We start from the raw sequence: 6,736 nt of genomic DNA, 5'->3' as shown, positions 1-6,736 counted from the left end.
AGATGGTTGCAGCTCCTGCTGTGACTCTAGAGACCAATAAGGGAGAGACATGTTTTGTTGCAGCTGGGGCAAAGGAAGGTGCCCGGTTGTGGTGAGACCTTGTATGGCATGACTGATGGGACCATAGGCTCCCTTCAGAAGTTAACCTAACCAATCTTTTATGTAATTAATTAAAAAAAAACCTGTCAGATTTAGTCTCCAAATATTAGCTACAATCAAGCCAAAGTGTTCTTGTCTATCTTTGTATGAAGTCAGTTATCCGGGGTGGGGGTGGGGGTGGGGAAGAGCCCCTCAAACAAGCACAAGCTTTCTGTTTATTTGCATTTGGCAAGACAGAGTTACATGCATTAACTCAGTCACTCCACTGATCCTAAGCCCTATTCTGCAAGCCTAAAAAAGACTTGTAAGACACAAAGCACTTTTTAAAAGTCCACATTAATCAAACAGAAAATGAACAGCAAGCTTTCAAGCGATTCTGCCTGTTGTGCAAAGTATTGCCAGAAATACATTTTACCACCCTAGCCAGTCAGCCAAGCCTGAGGAAGGGTCATTTCCCCTCAGCTCCCAGGGCCATTTTCTGCATGCAATCTACACACATTTGCAACATAACCTGGTTTTTTAAAAAAAGAATCTTCCTAAATCTCCTCTGTAAAATTGTATAATAAGATAAACCACTGTATGTTTCAATACTCAGTCTTTTGTTGTTTTCTAAATGTTTCCCTGCACCTTTATCTTCCCTAATTGTCAGATTAGGAGTGAGATCCAACGCTCCCCTTTCATAGTGTGGCCATATAAAGTGAGTGGCATCATGAAGTGCAGTGCTCAAGTGAACAAAACCGTTTTTGACTTCCAGTTCACTTCCTTCCATGTTTCCTAACACCACAAGACGGTATGATGTCAAAAACTGAATAAAAGGATACGGAAGGAGGTAAATGTGTCACTTTTGCTTAATGGTTGTGCTAATAGATGTTGCCAAGCTCAGTAAGAACCAGATAAGCCCAAAGGCCCTCTTATAAGGTAAGTGGGTGCACTAAGTCATTGGGTGCCTACAGGCTTCCTTTTCCAAAGCCACAGCCCCTTCTACAACCTGTGAGCTGTACTCACCTTGTCAATTGGCTTTTAGTAGCAAGTTTATAGACAACATCAGAATCATGAGTAGGTAGCTAAGCTCAGCTTTTCAGTTCTGAGGTTGCTCTTGCTTACACACACACACACACACACACACACAGAGGGGGGGGGTGTTTCAAGCAACATTTCATGCAGGTCCAGGCATATGTTCCATAAAGTCCAAAATTCAGGGGCATCCTTTCCCTGACCTGATGGCTTAAACTTAGCACAATAATTTTCAAGCATTTATTTTGGAAAGGTTAATAGGATTTTCTCCTTTAAAACACTCTAGCTGCTAGGGTTAAGTCCTCTTTTTAAACACCCAACAATTGAGCTAACTAGAGCTCTCCTTTAGAAGGGAGTTGAGGAGCCTGTTGCTTTTTTGTTTCTTCCATTTCCCCCCATTTTTCCTAGTTCCTCAAAATTCCTAAAAGTTACTCCCCAAAATCACGGCAAAGCACCATCCATTCCATATGCAAAGCCACAGCACTCCAACAATTTAAAAATGTTTCTAGGAAGCCCAAAAGGAAAGAGGGACAAGTCTGCCTTGAGTCCTGAAGTGGTCATTGGGGTGGTGCAAGCAAGGCAGCAGCATGACCCACCAGCGTTTTGAACCCTGAGCATGGCTGCCTGATCTGGAGAGGGAAAGGGGCAGGTGCAAGGCACGGGGAGCATAGTGCAGTGGGCGGAGCCTAGGATGGGCTCCGCCTCATCTCTGCACTGCCCTGAGAGGAGCCATGTTGCCCTACCTGCCCCCCCCCCAACCTGGCATCAAACACTCTCAACTAACCTGTGTTGAGACACACAGGAATTCTCCTTGGCCAGGAAAGGTGGCACACATCTCTTCACACAACTGCAGACCACTCCACGCTCAGCGAATAAACCTTTCTGGAACACAGTTAATTGGGGGAATTCGTTTAAAATATGTATAGGGATCTGTTTCCCACTAAGATTCTGGCTCTGCTCCGCTGGAGGGCAACCGTGCCTTTATTCAATGGCCCAGAAACACAACAAAACACCCCAGAGGAGGAGAGCAGCAGTAACACTGGACAGCAAATTGTTCACATAGCAAATTGTCCTAGTAAAGTACATGGAGCAGCAGTACAGGCAAGATTGGGATTTCCTGGGACATTTGAGTTTTATTGAGAAAATATAATAAAACGGCAATCTATTAGTTAACCAAAAAAGTACTTCCAGAGGAGGGATGGAGGAGAGAGAAGGGAGGGAGCAGGGAAAGCTGCCCTCTGCTTCTCACTTTTCTCTCTGAATGCCATTTTAGATTAAAATGAGGTAGGGGGAATGCTACTCAAATTCCAAAGCTGAAACCAACTTTCATCAGTTCTGGAGCCTTTTCCATGAACCACAGAAAATATAGTAGTCAACATTTTGGGTTTGAGAATTGACATATTTGTTCTAAAGAAATGTGATGCTCACTAGTGGATGCTTTCAATTTGAGGCAAAAATACAACTACGACCTGAACTCAAAATAGCTGATGCTGAACAAAGCATCAGGAGGAAGAACCACTGTTATGTACTGAGTTGAATAGGATCCAAACTGCAGCAGTCTGATTGGTCCTAGAACTATAGGATCCAAATTGCAGCAGTCTGATTCGTCCTAGAACAATAGGATTCAGAATGCAGCAGTCTGATTGGTCCTAGAACAATGCAGCAGTATGATTGGTTGGCAGGAACCACCCAATCATGCTCCAGATATAAGTGAATCCACAACCTGTTTGGCTTACAGTAGAATTCCAGAATTAGCCAATCATGTGCAGCCCATTGTGTAAATAATGTATATAAAGCAGATACTTTGAGGGGACATTCATTCATTCCTCCTCACCACTATGAGCTGAATAAAGAGCATGAAATCACTTTGCGACTCTGAGTATATTTCAACCACACACACCTCCCCTCCCCTGACTGCCAGACCAGCAACCGCAGCCAGAGGGTTTCTGGTGTTATTTTAGCTGGCATGAGTGACATGGCTGCAGAGCAGGAGAACAGAAGAAAATGTTACTGCAGCTGAGTGACATTTTGCAAGTATGGAAATGCGACACTTCCTCATTCTGCCACTTCTTCGATTCTAGTTTGGAGGGAGGCTGAGCTAACAGTATTTTGCACAGATGGCACAGATGGCCACAAGAGCCAGGAATGTTCTGGGTGTCAGCTGACTCTTGTCTGTACCTGCATCAGGCAGAGAGGCAGCTTTGATGTGCACCAATACACAGCTGCACCAAACATCAGGGCTCCTAAACCAGAGACCAACACAGGAAGCTAATGCAAAATAAATTGACATTTTACTCTAAAGTATGTGCTAAAGGCAATGGACGTGTGTGTGCATGCTGCTCTTGTAAATAAGGTTTCCATGTTTGTTCTGAATTTCCAATGCAAAATGAAGACAGAGAGCCAAAAAGCATGGGCAGCTAATATGGTAGAATGTGTGGACGGTGTAGTCATAATCAACAGCACACTTACTACAAACCAGATAATTATTATTAATAATAGAAATAAATAAATATAGAGCACATAGACTGGCAGAGGAAGAAGGTGTTCTCACCTCTGCTTCTCCTCACTTTGCTTAAGGTGTGTGAAAAAGACAATGCTATCTCCTCGGATAATAATAATATAATAATAATTTATTATTTATCCCCCGCCCATCTGGCTCCCAATCAAGTGTTAAAAACAGTACAGCGTTAAATATTAAAAACTTCACTAAACAGGGCTGCCTTCAGATGTCTTTTAAAGATAGGAAAGCTGCTTATTTCCTTCACATCTGAAGGGAGGGTGTTCCACAGGGTGGGAGCCACTACTGAGAAGGCCCTCTGTCTGGTTCCATGTAACCTCACTTCTCGCAATGAGGGAACCGGCAGAAGGCCCTCAGCGCTGGATCTCAGCGTCTGGGCTGAACGATGGGGGTGGAGACGCTCCTTCAGGTATACAGGACCGAGGCAGTTTAGGGCTTTAAAGGTCAGCACCAACACTTTGAATTGAGCTCAGAAACATACTGGGAGCCAATGCAGATCTCTCTCAGGACTGATGTTATGTGGTCCCGGCAGCCACTCCCAGTCACCAGTCTAGCTGCCGCATTCTGGATTAATTGCAGTGTCCGGGTCACCTTCAAAGGTAGCCCCACGTAGAGCGCATTGCAGTAGTCCAAGCGGGAGATAACTAGAGCATGCACCACTCTGGCGAGACAGTCTGCAGACAGGTAGGGTCTCATCCTGCATACCAGGTGGAGCTGGTAGACAGCCGCCCTGGACACAGAATTAACCTGTGCCTCCATGGACAGCTGTGAGTCCAGAATGACTCCCAGGCTGCACACCTGGTCCTTCAGGGGCACAGTTACCCCATTTAGGACCAGGGAGTCCCCCACACCCGCCCACCCCGTCCCCCAAAAACAGTACTTCTGTCTTGTCAGGATTCAACATCAGTCTGTTAGCCATCATCCATCCTCCAACCGCCTCCAGACACTCACACAGGACCTTCACCGCCTTCACTGGTTCTGATTTAAAGGAGAGGTAGAGCTGGGTATCATCTGCATACTGATGAACACTCAGCCCAAACCCCCTGATGATCTCTCCCAGCGGCTTCATGTAGATATTAAAAAGCATGGGGGAGAGGACGGAACCCTGAGGCACCTCACAAGTGAGAGCCCAGGGGTCTGAACACTCATCCCCCAACACCACTTTCTGGACACGGCCCAGGAGGAAGGAGCGGAACCACCGTATAACAGTGCCCCCATCACAGTGGCCTGATGTTTGTTGTTTGAAAATGAGCAGCATGCTGCAATACTAAACATACATATTTAGAAATAAGCTCCACTGAAATGATGCTCTGAGTAAGCATCCTTTTAAATTTAGGTTTCAGTCTCAAACACACCTAACACAGAATAAGTCCTATTGAGCTCAGTAAGTAAATAGTTTAGGATTTATAACTGAAAACATTTTTCCCTGCCATTTTGTATACTTAACTATGACCATAAATTTGTGTCCTTGTTTCTACACTAAAAATAAAACTTTCTCCTACATTCCTCTCCAAGAAAACATGTAGTTTCTACGTTGACCCAAAATATAATTTGCACTTTAGATAAGGGAAACATTTGGGAGACTTCACTGTATTTTGAGCTTGTTTCTCCCTCCCCTCCGGTGTTTATGGGATCCACCACTCAGTCTGCGGTCACACTGTGGATCCACTCTCAGCCAGGAAATCCCTGCTGGCTCTGTACCAGGAAGGGTTCCAGTTGCACGTGGCTCTTTTAGTATACCTGATATACTATTGATTTTTATTCCATTGTTTATTTTTTATTGCCTCATTTAAATTGTATGTCCTTTAGAGTAGAATTCTTATTTTGATTGTGCACAGCACCATGTACACAGACAGAATGGGACGCGGGTGGTGCTGTGGTCTAAACCACTGAGCCTCTTGGGCTTGCTGATCAGAAGGTCAGCGGTTCGAATCTCTGTGACAGAGTGAGCTCCCGTTGCTCTGTCCCAGCTCCTGCCAACCTAGCAGTTTGAAAGCACGCCACTGCATGTAGAAAAATAGGTACAGTTGCTGCGGGAAGGTAAATGGCGTTTCCGTGTGCTCTGGCTTCCGTCACGGTGTCCCGTTGCGCCAGAAGCAGTTTAGTCCTGCTGGCCACATGACCCGGAAAGCTGTCTGCAAACAAACGCTGGCTCCCTTGGCCTGGAAAACGAGGAGCGCCGCACCCCATAGTTGCCTTTGACTGGACTTAACCGCCCTGGGGTCCTTTAGCTTTTTACCTGGATGGTGCTATATAGTTAATAATAGCTGTAATAATAAAACAACAGCAACAATAATAATTTGGGGGCTGCTTCTGTTCAGGTGAATACAGTGTTACTTTTTAAAAATTGCAAATACACAATATACATCAAAACACAGAGGAGGACATATTTGAAGGTAATACTTAACTTGTAACAAACTGTACTTTCATAAAATGGATATATGGGGTTTTTTTGGGGGGGGGAAGGGCCATAATTGCTTCTGTTCAAGTTTCTCTTCACAATCCGTGAAGTGTAAATACTCTCATCAAGTGAGACATTCTGAATAGTCTCAAAGTTTTTACAAGCCACAGTAAAAAGGGACAATTTGGGCCTTTGCTTTTTTTTGCCTTTTGGCTGCCACCAGAATGTTCTGCATCATCCGGCTTCTTGTGCGATGGCTGCAGAGGGCCAAGCCATGGCAAGTGAAGTGATGGCAGCCAAGACGATGGAGCTGCCCCAGGTTTCCAGAAAATGCCTTTCCCTGGCTCTATTGTTATAATAATTTTAAGGTGCATAGCAGGCCACACTCTGCAGTAAAGCTCTCTTTCACCCTTCAAAATTAGGAAATGTTCCCTGAAAAAAACCGACTGTCCAGGATACTGCAACCAGCAAGCATTATCTTTTTATATATAAATTTTAAAATTAGATTTTTCAAATTCATTCACACAGATAATGTTCTTGCAAATATTAGAATTTTACAGAAGATTCTTCCGAATCCTAGGACTCCCCTCCTCCCCTCCATGGATTCTTTAAGTAACTTTTTCAACTGCATATTGTAAGTCCATCCAATTTAGAGTCCTCCACTGTATCCAAAGTCCAGCAAGCATTATCAGGTATTTTGACAA

This window comes from Podarcis raffonei, chromosome 3 (assembly GCF_027172205.1).
Source record: "Podarcis raffonei isolate rPodRaf1 chromosome 3, rPodRaf1.pri, whole genome shotgun sequence".
Taxonomy (NCBI): Eukaryota; Metazoa; Chordata; class Lepidosauria; order Squamata; family Lacertidae; genus Podarcis; species Podarcis raffonei.
This window is presented reverse-complemented; position numbering follows the sequence as displayed.